Source organism: Monodelphis domestica, chromosome 7 (genome assembly GCF_027887165.1).
Source record: "Monodelphis domestica isolate mMonDom1 chromosome 7, mMonDom1.pri, whole genome shotgun sequence".
Taxonomy (NCBI): domain Eukaryota; kingdom Metazoa; phylum Chordata; class Mammalia; order Didelphimorphia; family Didelphidae; genus Monodelphis; species Monodelphis domestica.
Genome location: NC_077233.1, coordinates 25484398 through 25502373, shown reverse-complemented (window position 1 = coordinate 25502373; position 17976 = coordinate 25484398).

The following is a 17976-nucleotide window of genomic DNA, read 5'->3' as shown; positions in this document are numbered from 1 at the left end:
GTCACTCGAATTTATGGAACAGCTTGTGGAGGGTTTAATTTTTGGAGAGTGCAAAGAGGATGGGAACTTGATGAGTATTACAGAAAATCACAGTAATGGCTCATAGTCATATAATGCTTTACGTTTACAAAGCATCAAGTATACATAATCTGATCTGATCTTCACAACATGCTGGTGATACAGATAAAGGAGGCATTATTGTCCCCATTTTATAGATGAGGTAGTAACGTGCTCAAGGTCATAGAACTACTAAAGTACCATTAGTGCTTTAGTACTAGACTTCAGGCCCACATCTACTGATCTCAGATCCAGAGCCCTTTCTACCCTATAGCAGCTTTCATTGGTAACTGCTGCCACTCCTCTCTGGGTCACCTATTCCTTGTCCTTTTATTTTGCAGGCCGCATTAAAGGCTCTAAAGATGAGGTCAGTCCTTGTTTGCTTCAGAGCTGCCATAGAAGAAGAACATTAATCTGCTTCCTAGAGGACTGGACTAGTTTCCTAAAGTAAGGCAGGAATATAGTAGGATTTAATACACTCAATGGGCCAAAGAGTCACTGTGATATATACCTAGCAATGGCACCAGAACACTTTGTCCTAAACTTGGCTTATGGTTCAACCCATTCCTGGATACCAAGGGATTTTTCAATGGCCATATTGGCTGTCTAGTAAGAAAGGGAAATGGAGTTGAACATAAAAGAAAGAGAAAAGAAATAAATACTTTAGTATTCCATAAAGTACATTGTGTTATGTATTTCTCATTTGGTTGTGTAAATTCCAGATTTAATTGCTCCATTGAGTCAGCTGCTCTTTGTTTGTTCTAAGCACCACCTTCTCCCTCTTGTCCTTTTTCCTCAGTCTGTTGTTGGATTTATTTTTATTTTCATTCTTCGTGGTTGTGTAATTGCTACTTTAATAATTAAACTTCAAAGTCAATTGACCTGGAAGTCTTCTGGGCTTGGGCACAGAATACTAATAGTAGACTCTGGAGCCCCAGAAAGTCTCCAGCACTCTTACTCACATACTTAATTGGTTTAAAACCTGGCAAGGAGACCAGAATAAAGCAGAATTCAGTTCAATTCAACTCAACTCAGAAACCCTTTAAAAAAAATACCTACTAAGGGTAAGGTTGGAGATGCAGAGATAAAAATGCAAACGAATTCCCTGCCCACAACAAACTTACACATAGCACATAGTAGCCACTTATTCAATATTTGTCCCCTCTTTCCTCCTTTTGGAGGAATATGACAAAAAAAAGAGAACTCTACAACCCCTAAGGGTTGCCTATAATTCTTCAGCAAAGTCATAAATATCATCGTTTAGTCATTCAGTCAAGTCTGACTCTTTGTGACTTTGTGGACCATACTGTACATTGAATTTTCTTGACAAAGATACTGGAACAGTTTACCTTTTCCTTCTCCAGTGGATTAAGGCAAAAAGGATTGAGTGTTGTCTCCCAGATTTTCAATTACCTTCTCTATATGGATGATTCTCGGCTTTACTTATCCAGCCCCAATCTCTCTCTTGAACTCTAGTCTTATATTTCCAGCTGCTTATTGGACATTTTGAAATGGATATCCCATAGACATCTTAAGCCTAAAGTCTCTAAAATGGAACTCATTAGTTTTGCCTTCAAACCTTCTTCTCTTCCTACTTTCCTTATTAGCATTGAGGGTACCACCATATTCCCAGTCAACCAGACTTGCAATCTAGGCATCATCCCTAAATTCTCACTATCTCAATCCCCATATCCAATCTGTTCCTAAGGCCTGTCAATTTAACTTCTCAACATCTCTAATATGTGCCCTGCTTTTGTCTAAAGTCCCTCATCACCTCACACCCAGACTATTGAAATAGCCTGCTTGTTGGTCCCCCTGCCACAAGTCTCTCCCCATGATAGGCTGTCCAAACTCAGCCAAGAAACTGGTCTTTTCAAAGTCCTCCTCTGATCATATCACCTTTCCTTTCCTCTCCTTCCATCCCATGTCAAACACATTTCTTATTGTCTCCAACTTCAAATATAAAATTCTATGTCTGGCATTCAAAGCCCTTCAAAACGTAGCCCTCTCCTACTTTTCCGGGTTTCTTATATCTTATTCCCTGTCACATATTCAAGCCAATGACATTGATCTCCTTGTTGCTCCTCCAAAAAGACACTCCATCTCTTGGCTCCCAGTATTTTTATTGACTCTTTCTCATGCCTGGAATGTTTTCTTCTTTTTTAAAAAAATGTAACATTTACCTTCCATCTCAGAATCAAAATGATGTATTGGTTCCAAGGCAGAAGAGCAGTAAGGGCTAGGCAATGGGGGTTGAGTGACTTGCCCAGGGTCACACAGCTAGGAAGTGTCTGAGACCAGATTTGAACCTAGGACTGTCTCTAGGCCTGTCTCACAATCTGTTGAGCTACCCAGCTGCCCCCCACCCCTTTTATCTTTGTATCCTGGCTTCCTTCAGGTCACAGCCAAAATCCCACCATCTGCAGGAAGCCCTTTCCTAATACCTCAATTCTAGAGCCTATCCTCATCTGATTATCTGCAATTAATCCTGCATGCAGCTTGTTTATTCATATTGTTTGTGTGTTGTTTCCTCCATTGGATTGTAAACTCCTTGAGGGCAGGAACTACTTTTGCCTTTCTCCTTAGTCAAATTATCAGGCTCTTTCCTATCTGTTTGCATGTTGCACTGCCCAGTAGCATGGAAGTCTCCTGAGGACAGGGGCTGCTTTCTTCTTGTCTTTGTCACTTTAGCTCCAACACAATGCTGGGCCCATAGTGGGTCCCACTTCCTAAATGCTTCTTGGTGAATTGATTGTACACACTCATGCTTGAAGTGTCTTGAAAGCCTGAGGAGTAAAAAAAAATTGCTGAAATGTCTTTCTATGAGTGATCCTGTTTAAAAGTCACTGGAAAGTTCACTTTAATTCTCCATTTGTCCTTTTCAGCAACTCCCCAGGCTCCTTCTGTCTTTAACATCATCAGTCATAGTCACCAGGACAATTTATGGCTTTGACAATCCCAAATGATGTCCTTGAACCAATGATATAAAGTTTAAAAAATTGGGGGAAGTCATTTTCTGTTTCTTGTCCTATAAGCTGCCCACCCACTCGGAAAGCATCCCGCTGAGACCATAGATGGCCACTTCAATGGGACACACAAGGTTGTAAGGTAGCACAGGAGAGGGAATGCACCACTCTTTGAATTTGGGATGTTCTCTTTCAGTCTTAGTCCCTTTCTGAGAGACAGCATGGTAAAAAAAAAAATATGCATCTGGCATCAGAGGACCCAAGTTTCAATCTAGAATGTCCTTGGAAAAGTCCATTAACATATCAGCCTCGGTTTCCTCATTTGTGAAAGGAGGATTAGCTGATCTCTGAAGTCTATTCTCTATCTATCCTCCTTATCCCCCCTTCTTTCCTTCTATAGTCTAGAGAAGAATCGGTAGCTTTTTTGTTGGTGAAGTTCTCTGGGCCATAGTGATGAGGGGAAAAGGAATATTTAGTGAGGCCAAAACTTGCTGTTGTTGGAATCCAGTTTTAGGAGTTTCTATATTGTTCTCAGGAGACATACACTAAAGCTTTGTCTAACAAGGGCTCTTGGAATAATGGTTTTGATTGAATTGACTGGTCAAAAACTGTTGAGATTTTTTTTCCCACTGATTTAAATAGACTGTCAGACAGAGTAGTATATAACAGGTGACAGACAGCTGTCTTTCAGTTCCTTTCCCCTTCAAGAGCAGGAAAGAACACTGTATACTTCTGCCCATTCTATTCCTTCTTGTTCAGTCATTTCTGACTCTTCATGACTCCAGTTGGAGTTTTCTTGGCAAAGACACTGAAGTGGTCTGCCATTTCCTTCTCCAGCTCGTTTTACAGGTGAGGAAACTGAGGCAAACAAGGTTAAGTGACTGAGGCTGAATTTGAACTTGTGAAGATGAGTCTTCCTGATTCCAGGTCTGATGCTCTAACCACTGTGAAACCAAGTGCAAAGGTTAAAAAAAAAGTTAAAAACAGTCCCTGCCTTGGACGAGCTCTCTGGATAATTTCATTCTTTCTGAGCTTTTGTTTCTTCCTCTGCAAGATGGACATAATCAAGGCCTTCTACATCCCAGAGCAGTTGCAAGAATCAAATGAGATAATGTACGTAGAGCACTTTGTCAAGCTGAAAGTATAATATGAATGTCAGTGAGTGGTTTTTATTTTCATAGTAAATAGCTAATAAAATGTTCATTCATTAATGAACAGAGACCATGAATTGTTTCATTCTCTATTTGTCCTGAGTATCCCCCAGTTCCTCCCCCCTTTTATCGAGCATCATCCATCACTATCCCTGGAACAATGCATAGCTTTTATGGCATTTCCCAGCTCTGATAGGCTTCTCTGCAAATGGGAGAGCAAACCCAGACACACTACGGGCAACTTAGGTCTATGTCCACAGCCTATTAAGCACAAGCATTGGCAAGCTTCATCTGCTGCTATAGAAGACAGGGCACCTTGGATCTGATGGGGGGGGGGGCAGATTTTGCTCTCATCTTAGTAGAGAACTGGAACAATTGGTCACTTTTCTTCATATCCTCAGATTTCCCTTCTCCAAGTTGGAAAAAGGTATTTTTGTTTTTGACCTTTCCTTTAAGATCTCCTTCTCTAACCATTTAATTAACTTGGGATTCTCCTCCTAATTCCGTGCAAAGCTCTGCACCTCTCTTATGTTAGACAATTTGGCCCCAGGACCCTACAAAGAGCTCCCTGAATTGTCTTCCTCTATTTAAGAAACATTGCTTCGGTGACTTCAATGAAGCTTCCATTTTTTCTTAGAATTGTATTAAGAAATGGACACAGCCAGTAATTGCTAGGAGATGTTTTCTCTTTCATCTCAATGCCGCACATTCTGCAGCTCCAGCATAAGCCGACTCACCACTACTGTCTTAAATCTGAATTCTGTCCAGCCTCCTCCAAATCAAGAATCATTTTAAAGGTGAATGAATCCTTCGAGCATCTCCCTCTTGGGCCATCCACAAACTTCTGAGTATCTGGTGCTGAGCTTCTGAACCAAGATGTGTCACAGCTCAATGCCTGACGTCAAAGCATACTCATCAACAAGGCAATGACTCGGTTTCCACAGTCATGTCGCTCTCTAGTCTCATCAATCTCCCTTCATTCTTCTATCTAATAATCATCGCAATAATGACAATAACTAACATTTATATGATGCTTTAACGTTTGCAAAGTACTTTATATTTGTTAGCTCATTTGATCTCCACAACAGCCACTGGAGGTAGGTGCTATCACATCCTCATTTTACTGATGAGAAAACTCAGGCAGGCCCAGGGACACAAGGATGTATCTTTAAAGAACAAACAAACAAAAAATCCTTGCCTTGCCTTCCACCTTAGAGATCGATACTGTGTATTGGTTCCAAGGCAGAAGAGTGGTAAAGGCTAGGCAATGGGGGTTAAGTGACTTGCCCAGGGTCACACAACTCAGAAGTATCTGAGGCCGGATTTGAACCCAGGATCTCCCATCTCTGGACCTGACTCTCAATCCACTGAGCCACCCAGCTGCCCCCTATACCTACTTTAGTATATGAATCATAATAGTCTACAGAGAATAGTTGCTTAATAAAGACTTGTATCTTTTTATTGAAGCTAGTGGAGGATATTATTTCTATTGCTATACCTTGAGTCTCAAACCTCTCAATTTCTAATTTAAGGATGATGTTTCTCTGGAAACCTGTAGATGTCTCACGTTACAGGTAGAACACATTAGAGGCAGAGGGCTGGTTTAATTGGCATCGTGGTGTCAGTTAGTTTTAGAGGGTGCCAGAAGAGTTTGAGCTGTTTGCCGGCAAATCATGACATTTCTAAGGCCACCGAGGGCCCTGATATAAGTTTCAGGATTGTGTCACAAATAACTGTGCAAACTTGAGCAAATAACTTAACCCACCAGGGCCTCTCGGTGTCTTCGTCTGTGAAATGAGTGAGCTGACGGATTTTAAGGCATCGTCTAACTATTAAAAAAATAAAATCGATGTGTTGAAGACAAGTGCTTACAAACAGGGGAAAACTTGTGACAGCGAGAAACTTGTTGAAAGCAGCCAGATCAGGAAATCACAAAGAAAATCCTCCCATGGAGCCCTGAGTCTGACAGCTTCAGCAGGGGACCAGGACAGCCAGGGAGTGATGAAACTGTCAGAACCCTGCAATGAGCTTGGGCGAGGATGGACCCTCACCTAAAAAACCAGTTACTGGATTCTTTCTACTTTAATGGGATCGGGGCAACAGATAAGAAGAAGGGCTGAAATGGGGAGAGGTAGGAGGGACATTATGGAAAGAAAGAAGGAGGGAGGGGAGAAATATTCTTTTTTTTTCTATTCCTCTCACATAATGTCCCCAGCTCATCTGACAACATTAATTACAGCTAAGATATCAATGACTGATGATGGATTGCTACTGACAAACACTTCAGACTCTGTCCCCTGGGATAGAGAGTTGGGAACAACAACCACCACCACCACCATCACCACCATCTAGCATTTATATGCTCCTTTAAGGTTTGTTCAGCATTTTTGAGGTATGTTATCTTATTTGATCCTCACAGTATAACCATGTGAAGTACTATTATGATCCCCATTTTTCAAATGAGGAAACTTAGACACACGGAGATTCAATGACTTGACCAGGGTCACACAGCTAGTAAATGCTTGAAGTTTGAAGTAGGATTTGAACATAGATCTTCCCAATTCCTGGTCCAACATTTTATCCACTGAACCACCTAGCTGTCTGGGGTGTCAGAATTATAGCATCTGGAGCAGATTTCAAAGGTCTACATTATTAGGAAGCCCAAGAATTCCACTCAAGAAGGGAATTCTGTGTAAAATTGGGTCCATCACTGAAGAGGAGTTTCATGAAAGGATAAGAGAGCTGTGGGCAAAGTGACTTAGAAGGGGGTTTCTTGGTCATGTGAGGACCCTGGGCAGTAAATGGGGAAAGATAGAATTTCACAGTAAGTAGTAGGGAGCAAAGTGTAAATTGCTTCATCTGTTTCTAAGAAAAGCTTGGCATAATATTTAGAGTTGGGGTCAGAGCCAGGGATATCTGGATTCAAATCTCACACTGGGCCAGTTGATAAACATCTCTCAGACTCAGTTTCCTCATCTGGAAAATGGGGGTACTAATAGTATTACCTCACAGGATATTTTTGAAAATCAAATCTAATGAGACAATATGTGTATTATAAAATGGAGATTTGAACCCTAGACTTCAATCCCCAAAAGTCCTTGGTATTTCCCAGAATTCCCTATAATCTCACCCGAGTCTCCACCTGGGCAAGATCACAAGGAGTATTTAACTGGCAGCAATGCTTACTTCACCCTCTTCTTGTTAGTATTTCTTTATTCCTTGATTTCTAATAATCTTTGATAAACCTCATAAAATATAATATTTCTATTACTAGAGACTAAATTTAATTTTTGCAGTATGAATATTATCTATTGATCAGATATGGTTTCATCAGTATGAGAAACTTCCAGTGAAGAAACTCCCCCTACTAATGCAGATTTGCTCCTACCTTCCAACTCAAAGATTTAGAGGATTGCCTGGGAACTCTTAAAAGTTAAGTAATTTGGGGGCAGCTGGGTAGCTCAGTGGATTGAGAGCTAGGCCTACAGATGGGAGGTCCTAGGTTCAAATCTGGCCTCAGATACTTCCCAGCTGTGTGACCTTGGGCAAGTCACTTGACCCCCATTACCTAGTTATCTTGGAGCCAATACACAGTATTGACTCCAAGACGGAAGGTGAGAGTTAAAAAAAAAGTTAAGTAATTTGCTCCCTAACAGGGTCATAAATCCAGCAGAGGCTTCCAGTTGGCACAGTAGACAGTGTGCTGGGCACAGAATCAGGAAAGCTGGAATTCTACTCCTACTGTAGGCATTTGCCAGTTGTGTGACTATCTCTTGGCCTCTCAGCTTCATGTTCTTATTTGTTGAAAAATGAAGCAGGTGACCTCTCTGACCCTTTCCTTTTAAGTCCTTTCCTGCTCTAAATCTATTTTTCTACATGTTGAACCAGGGACTTCCTGACTCTGATGCTGATTTTCTTCTATCAAATCAATTGTGTCAAAACATATTTATTATGCTTCCGTCTACTAGACCACCCTGTCTCTCGAAACTTAAAGCTCTATATAGATAACAGTTATCAGGGAGTGGTGTGTCTTCTTCCAGACAACTCTGGAAGACAAGACGAGAACAAGAGAGGCAAATCTTGGGTTTTGGTTCTGAAGCATTAGCTATGTAATCTTGGGCAACTTGATCAACCTTTCTAGTCTTTAATCTCCATTCTTCTTCTTTCTGCTCTGCTTCTGCCTCTCTGGTCACAACGATCCAGATGCCTTTCCACCCTGGCAAATCCCTCTGCCCCTGACATACTGATTTTCCACTGGTAAATTTCTCCCAGAATTTCCATTTTAAGGAGGTGCTCAAGGCAGCCATTCTTCATTACCTTCCCAGTCCTACATCTCATTCTCTCGACTATCCCGTCATATTCCTTGGAGGGCATCCTTCCTTACCACCCCAGCTTTTCAGCTACCTTTTGGGTATTCTTTCCTTCCATTCAAATGTAAACATATTGAGAACAAGGATGATGTTTTTGCTTTTATTTCAAATATCGACATTCAGCACAGTGCCTGGCACATTATAAATACTTGATGAATGCCAGGTGACTTCCTGTCTGTAAAATGAGAGGATTAGACTAGCTCTCTGGGAAGCCTTCTTCTGTTTCTAATATTTTATGACTTGGTGCCATTTTTTACTTTCCATACAGATATTCTAAAAGTGATACATCACTAATTCTAAACTCTAGACTTCTGCTTGAGAACATGAATTGCAAACGCTGGTCTTCCAGTGCCCTTCCCCTCCTCATTTCTCTCTCTTTACACAGGAGGGAGGTCTGTAGGGATGGAGTTGGTCCATGGGCCTCATAAGAATACAAATTGAGAAAATTGGAATTTTTTTTGAACTCTTCATGTCTGTGTCAGCTTTTCCTTGAGTCAGATATCACTTTAAACTTATGAAAAATTCATGGCATTTCTTTATTGAATGCTACTTGTAATTGCCTGGATGTCTTCCTGTATCCTTTTTGGTGATATCAATCTTATACAATTACAGAGATCAATATCTCTGAAAGCCTGGGGACTTAAAATAAAATGTCATTCTATAGCTCACAATTAAACATACATCCACACAAATAGAATACCATCATCAAATAAGAGAGATTAAATTTTCTCTTTGGGGTATATTGGAAATGTTTCAAAGATGAGTTATTGTTGATTTCCTCAGAAGGGAACATATATTCTCGAAGGTAAAGTCTCCTTTGGGAGATGTTTTTTGTAATAAAGCCAAGCACTACAAGCCTCCATGAGCCTATCACAAACAATCATTGGACACTTATTTTTCCATTAGATTTGTCACAAGTATGGTTGAATGGAGGCAGGATTTGTTAGCTAGTTGATTTTCAGGTCACTTATAGGTTGACCTGACATAGAACAAGTAAGGGAAGGGCTAGATTAGGGAATGGAAAGGATATTGTGACCACGAAAATATGGGTTCGAGACTGTAATAATTAAAATAGTTGGAGACCATAAACTGTGACAGTTAAAATGGTTGATGTTGTAAACTGTAGTGAGTTAAAATGGTTGGAAGATATAAATTGTGATAGACATAAGAGTGGGTGAGTAAATTGTGACTGCAGAAAATATGTTTCACTACAGTGTCTTGGTTTTAAATCAAATATAAGGTGGTCGCCAGGGAATATATTCCCAAATTATGAATATGCCCAAGTCAACTGGGTTTTATAGAGGATTTTAATTAATAATACAATGAGTAATCAAAGAAAGAGAGAAAGAGTAAGAAAGGAATAAGTATGAAGGGCCTTAAGCCAACATGGCCTAGACCTGAGTCTTAAGAAAGAGAGATCAGTCAGTCAGTCTTTTATCACTCACCACAAGGTTTGTCTCAAGCAAGGATGTCTGGGGAACAGTCTCCCCAGAGGGAGTTCCAGCCAGAGTCAGCCTCCCAAGGGACTTCTTCTCAAGAGATCTTCAAAGGGCCTCCTCCAAAGGGATCTATCTCCAAGGATCCAAGGATCCTATCTCCAACCTCCCTTGCTCAAGAGATTCCTTTTCTTATATAGGGTTTTTTTTTCCTATGTCACCTCCCCTAAGTCCTTCCATCTACCAATCACCGTAGATGTTTTCTAAAAGACAGCCCATCTGAATTCCTGCTAAGTTGACTAATCTCCTCAGTAAGTCTGAACCAGAGAAAATGCTGCTGTGTTGACTAATCCCCTCAGTAAAACTGAACCAGAGAAAACACAGCTGAGTCAACTAATATCATTAAGAGAAAACTTGCCCGACCTTTATAGGTACCTAGCATCCCATTGTATCAATTCTAAAAACAGGCATGGCTCAAAGAACTCCTTGCCTTATTATAAGCATGGGTCCAAGTACTTTCATTGTTTGGCAAGGAGTTTTCTCCCCTAAAGCAGTCTTAAGTACGGGTGGAGTAGAGGTCCTCCCATTTCTGATGCTGGCGAGTTCTCACAGTCAAAATGGGGAATGTTTCCAGTAGGGAATTTGTTCCAATGGAGGATTCCTCAATGTGTTAATTTTTAACATTCACAAGTCTGAGAAATTTCAAGATTTACAAGACTTTGAATTGCCAAAACTGTAAAGATAATTTTTATTATCTTTATTAAATTATTATTTAATTTTTATTAAATAAATAAATAAATTTAATTAATTAAATTAATAAATTAAATAACTAAAATTAATTAAATAAAATTAATTAAATAAATATTTAATGAAAAATAAGTGGTCACCATAGGAAAAATTCCCAAATATGAAATACCCAAATCAGCTGGGTTTTATGGAGATTTTAATGAATACAAATCAAGGAATTAAGGAAAAGGAAAGAAACAGAGTAAAAGGAAATAGTAGGAAAAGGCTAGAGCCTAGGCCTTTTCTCTTTAAGAGAGAAACTAAGTCAGTCTTTAATCACTCACCACAAGATCTTTCCAAGCAAAACTCTAGTGTTCAGAGACCCAGCAGCCTCCTCTGACTCCTGACCTCCAATTCAGCTTCCAAAGCTGAATTAAATCGTACTACCTTGAACTGGTTCAGACAGCTCCTTTTAAAGAGAAATTTCTCTTGTGTCACCTCCCCTAAATTTTCATGTCTACCAATCATAGTAGACACTTTTCCTAGGACAGCCCATTCTTATTTTTTAGTTCTCACCTTCTCTGGGTAGATTATATCTTCTGAGTATTTCACACCTCTTTGTTAAGCTTTCCCCTTGCAAGTTGCCTGACCTTTTAGTGATTAATTTGACCTTCATAGGTACTTACTTTTGTATTAGATCTAAAAATAGACCTAGCTTAAGGGCTTTTGCTTCACTATAAGTATGAGTTAAGTACTTTTTTATTGTTCAGTAAGGAGTTTACAACCTTATCTTCCCCTAAAGTATGCCTAAGTATGGATGGAGTAATGTAAGAGTTCCCAATACATTCCTGACCAAGTACCTCCATTGTTTAAATGGGGAATAACCTTAACCATAACCTTAAGATAATGTTCCAAGGTAGAGTCTGAGAAAATTTAAGATTCACAATATAAAACAGCAGGCTGGAGAAATTTGGAATAGTAATTGTCAAATGAATTCTGGATTAATTAAGTGCCTTGGGAAATTCAATCTGATTCAACAATTATTAAAAAATACAACCAAAACAATCCTTATCTTCCATCTTAGAATCAATATTGTGTATCAGTTCCAAGGTAATAAGGGCTAGGCAATGGGAGTTAAGTGACTTGTCCAAGGTTACAAAGCTAGAAAGTGTCTGAGGCCAAATTCAAACCCAGGACCTCCTATTTCTAGGCCTGACTTTTAATAGACTAAGCCACTAGCTTCCTTCTGATTCAACAAACTCTTTATTGAGTACTTACCATGGGTATTTGATGCTGGGGCTACACAGATCAAAAATAAATCAGTTTTGTTCTCATAGACCCTTCATTCTACTGTGGGGGATATGGCATGCATGCAAAAAAAGTTTATATATGGTAGGTTGAGAAAGGAAACAGCTCTAATAAGTGAATGGATCAAAGAAAGCTTCATAGAAGAGACCCCAGATCTGAAGGAAGATGAGAATTCTGAGAAACTGACATCAGCAATAGATGTAAATTTATGCAAAAGCTAGGACAAAGGAATAGTATAACACCAGCCATACTCACTATATAAAGCAGACATGGAGTAGCTGAGATGTCCCTTTATGTGGATCCCATAATATTACCCCTTAAACATGGTATGAGGACACTTCACTCTTTAGGCTGGCTTGCTTGTGCTCACCTGGTCTCTTATTCTGGGACTGGAAGAGAAGAGACAAGCCTGGGGAAAAGGAGTTAAAATAATTGCATTCATAGGAAAAAAGGTGGGCAAAAAAAGACTAAATAATAGCTTGTGTAAAAAAGATCTGAATATTTGAGTGGTCTTCAAGCCACTAAATATGTGACATCCATACTGGTCATCATATGAGTCATCTATTCAATAAGAGTCATCAGTAAGTAGAATATAGTAGCCAAAAAAAGGCAAGTGAATGTGATTTGGGATATAATAGTAGAGCTGTGGTGTGCAGGTCAATGGTATCAAATGAATAGAAATAATTTCTGTAGGCAGGATATTGACTTAGAAAACCACAAATTAAAATTACTTGAGTGGTATTGTTTTTGTAATTATTTTGTTAAATATTTTCAAATTATATTTTAATCTAATTCTGACCACATTGGGAAATTGCATATGACACAGTGGTATTTTGACTCTTGTGGCATATAGGAGTAGAGAGATTATAGCCTTATAGTACTCTGACTGGGTTAGACCATGCCGGTAGTACTATGTTCAGTTACAGTTGAATATAGGGAATGACTTTGGTGTCTTCAATGTCTGATGAGCTCTTTATTACCTCTGCTTCTGCCACCTTCAAGGGAATAAATTGTTCTTATTCACCCATCTGCTTTCAGAAATCTTCACATGCTTGGGCTCTTAGACATCCTCCTAACCTACCAATAGGTTTGAGCTCTATCATCAATTCACCTTCAAACTGATGTCAAGCATCACCACATGATGTCATTGGATCCTCTTTGCAAATGAAGGACAAATAGTATACAACATAATTTAATTGAATAATAAATCTAGTAGTTCTACATCTTAACTTACAATCATCAATGTGCTTCTAGAAACATTTGCTTATTTTTATATGTTTCAGTATACAGAAATGTAATTTTTATTTTATTTTTATTTTATTTATTTTTAAAAACCCTTACCTTCCATCTTGGAATCAATACTATGTATTGGTTCCAAGGCAGAAGGGTGGTAAGGGCTAGGCAATGGGGGTTAAGGGACTTGTCCAGGGTCACACAGCTAGGAAGTGTCTGAGGCCAGATTTGAACCTAGGACCTCCTATCTCTAGGCCTGGCTCTCAATCCACTGAGCTATTGTGAATTTTAAAACTACTCCACCCTACTCAGACAATACTTTAGAAGATCTGATTTAGCTATTTCCTGATTAGTAACAATGGCGATACTTGGTCTAACAGAACCAAGTCTTGGGAACTCTACATTTCTCCACCGTACTTAGTTTAACAAGGTCAGGAATGTCTGCACCACACTCAAAGATTAAGTATCTGAGAAAATGGCCTTCAACAGACATGTGCAGAAACAGCTGTCAGACCCCTGGGTTGGGGTTGTCCTAAGTCAAGCTAAGCTAACATTGGTACAGATGAGATGCAGGAAAGTGACATAAAACCGTCTATATAGGGCACACCACTTCCTCTCTTCGGCCTCTTTTCCCGGAGAGGTGTCTCTAGTTGGCAGTGGTCTAAGCGTTCTGACATCTTGGCGTGGTGGCAGCTATTTGTCTGGGTTTTGGAGTGAGTTTACCCTTGAGCTAATTCAGGTTCAGGCATCTTGGCTGAGCCCTCTTGGAGTTCAGGCTGATTCCTTCCTCTTTTACTCTCCAAAACCTTACCTTCTAGAACCTCTAATCTTCCTGAACAGCACAAGCCAGGTGGGAGAAATCCTACACCCTTTCCTTTCCCCTTCTTCTTAAATTTCTTTCTACTATATTAATTAAATCACCATAAATTTCCAGACTGACTTGGGTAATTTTTTTTTTGTTATTTGGGATATTCATGGCGACCAATTATTACTATAGTTTAGGTCACAATGCTAAAATTATCCTTTACACTACCCAGCTTCCTCCCAGAAATGTAATTTTTATACCAACAAGAATCAAAATTACATAGTTGGTTTTTTGCCATAGACTTAGGTCAGGTATAATTAACCTATACTGTTCAGAGGGGAAGAGGTAATTTAGAATCCTTCAAGGATATGTAATGGGAGAGGAGGAATAATTGTTTCTCATATTAAACTATAGCATGAATCTGTATATATATTCTCCTATAAACTATAGCATGACCATCAATTTTAGTAGGACCAATGCTTTAAAACTTTCACTAAAGCTCTGTTCTGATTCTTCATCATAATAGAGATGTAATGGAATGACATCCTCTTTTATTCTCATCTAAAAGTGTTCAGTAGTTTAAGTAATATTGGTTTTATATAAGGTTTTCAGAAGACTCATTTTCTTGTTAATTTTTTTTGCTATTTTATGATGCAAAAAAATTATAAATTTTTACTAACCTCCTCTGGATAGTTTTATATGAATTTATATGCTAGGTCAGTGTGGCCCTTGTTGGCCATATTTTTCCACTTGGAAAAAAAGTTAAATATTTGCTGAAATCTGTGTTTTAAAAAAATTTCCTCATTGTGGAGTTACTTTATCGAGGTTAAGTTTTTTAAGAAATAGTGATGAGCAGCCAATGTCTTTACCTATATCTATTTCCCATTTTTCATCAACAGATTATTTAAATAGGCCAGGCTGCATATTGATTTTTCTTCTCATATGCTTCTAACTTGACTCTAACCTTTGATATAACTAGTTAATAGTTTTATAACACAGATAACTGGGTCAGGAATGACTCCTTTATTAATAATCGGTCATTTTTTGTTTGTTAAGACAGAGTCAACTTCATTTTTCATGTGATGTTTCATGTTGCCATATATAGTACCCTCATATTCTCTTCTTGAAGATAGTATGTAGCTACTAGTCTTCTGAGCAGTTTATTTGTAGAAGACTTCACTGATCACTATTTTTACTTCATTATTTTTCCAAACTTATTTTTCTTTGGAAATAGTCATTCTTACTTTATAGAACCTTAGAGTTGGAAGGGACCATTGTTCAACTAATCTGTCTCCTACACAAATCATGAATCATATTAAAATATCCAATGTGTGCTAGCCAGTCTCTGACAGAAGATCTTCCATGGTAGGAAAATCTCTACCCCACAAGGCTGTCCAATCCAATTCTGGATAGCTTAAAGTGATAGAAAACATTTTATGGAACTAAAATCTGTATCTACATAACTTTTCATCTTTAATTCTAATTTTGTCTTCTGGGACCAAGTAGAACAAGTCTAATCCTTCATGACCTTGAAATCAGTCCCAACTTTTCATTCTTCAATGTTCTTCAAATAAAAATATTAACAATAAATATCATTTATATAGTGCTTTAGGGTTTTCAAATTTCTTATTTGATCCTCACAACAACCCTGTGAGGTAGATACTGTTATTTATCTCTTTTTAAAGAAGAAATAGGCTGAGAGAGTTAAAGGACTTGCCTGAAGTCATTTATCTAAGTGTCTTATGAAGAATTTGAACTTGAATCTTCCTAACTCCAAGTCGAACCCTATATCTTGAGCCATCTAGGTGTTAGTTGCCAATTTTTGTTGATTCTACCTTAACATCTTTCACATCAATGTCCTCTTCTTCTCTTACAAGGCCATTGCTTTTGTCCATGCCTTCATCACTACTCACCTGTACTATGGTAAAAGTTCCCTAATGGTCTTCCTGATTCAAGTCTCGATGTTGTAATACAGCTTCCACAGAAACATCGAAGTGATATTCATTAAAACAATGTCTAGCTATGCGTTTACCTTGTCAAGAAGCTCTAATGACCCTTATTCCCTCCATAATCAAATGCAAACTCCTCTTTTTGGCCTTTAAAGCTATTTACTACCTGGTTCCATTCTCCCTTTGCAGGCTTTTGAATCATGCAGTCAACACATATTTATTAAATGTGAAAACCTTGTTTTATGAAACCCTCAAGTACCCAATGAACTCACTCTAGATAGGATTAGCAGATATAATCTAAACTTCAGTATCCTTTTGTCTTAAAAGTTTCTTCCTTTGTATCTAGGCCTCTCCCAAGTTGAGTAGTCCCTGACTGGAATCCTCCTTCCCTTTTCTCCATGTAAGCCAATCAATTGTCCTTCCTTTCCTATACTCCCTAAAGGGTATATAAGACCCCAAGTTCTTCAGTTTGATGGAAATTCCCATGATGAAAAATCCCATTTGTAGTGCATTTTCCCAGAGACATTTTCCCAGAATCTCAAAACTTAGCTTGATGAGGTATTGTTCTGTGTGGGTGTATGCTTGACTCTTTGTGATGGTCATAAAAACATTATCTTCTTTGTCCTGATTAAGGAAGTATTCTTTGTAATTGCTTTAGTGGTTCTGTGTTTTTTCCAGGTTGACAAGTGCTTACTAGATGCCCAGCCACAGTGATAAATGTTAGGATACAAAGGATACAAAGAAGACAAAGGCAAAGGCAAAGGCAAAAAACAATCCCTGCCTTCAATGAATTAATATTCTAATCAAGGAAGACAATGAAGAGCTATGTACATTAACATATATTACTCTCCTCTACATATTCTCTGGCCTTCTTGTTGTTCTCTTAGTCACTGATTCCTGTCTCTGCTGTTCAATAGGCTCTCTTCTTTGCATGGAATGGACACCTCTATTTCTTAGAATAGATAGCCTTCTTTAAAGCTTTACTCAAAGGACTTGGTTTCCTCCACTCACTCATTAATATTTCCCTTCCCCAAAAGCCTCTGACCCTTAACCTCAGCTTCCCCCAGGTTAGGCGGGAACACAGGTTTCTTTGTGTTCACCTGGTTAAGAGAAACCACACCTATACCTTGTCATTAACCAATGAGGATCATCTCTATGTACTGTGTATATTTGCATATCAAAGATTATATATAGCCCAGCAAGCTCTGCCTCTCTCTCTCTCTCTCTTTCAGGCTAGCTGATGGCTGTCCTGGCAGGAGCTTGGCCTCTGGCCAAGCTCCATCTTTAAACCTTCTCTATCTCTCTTTCATCTCTCCGACCTGTGTGGTATTAAACGTGGATCTCTGGACTGGTAAAAGCCTTCGGAAGGGTCCTTTGATCAGAGCTTAGCTGTGGCTCATGGAAAATTAATAAAGACTCATTCCTGCCACCTCATATCTCTAATTTGACTCTGTCATCCCCCTCGTGGTATCTAAAACTTCTATCCTGTCTCTATCTTCCTACCTTAAAGCTTCTCTCCCCTCTGAGGAAGCTTTATATATGATGAACATTTATGAATGACTTAGTTATTCTTAGCAATATAGTAATCCAAGAAAATCCTCAAGGACTCATGGTGAAAAATGACTTTTACTTCCAGGGGAAGAACTGATCAGATATAAATATAATGCATTTCACTTTAAAAAATTTTTTTCCCTTCCCCAAACATTCCTTTATAATTATTTTACATGTGTTCTCTACATACTTGTCTATTTCTTCAATATTTTTTTCTAGTTGGATAAAAGCTTCTTGGAGGCAGGGATTGTTTCACTTTTGTCATTGTATTGCAAGTACCTAATATGGTATCTAGCATGTAGTAGGTTCTTAAGGAATACTTTAGGTGGTGTGTGGATAGAGGCAAGAAGACTTATCTTCTTGAGTTCAAATCTATGTGACCCTGGGCAAGAGACTTAACCTCTTTTGCCTCCGTTTTCTTATC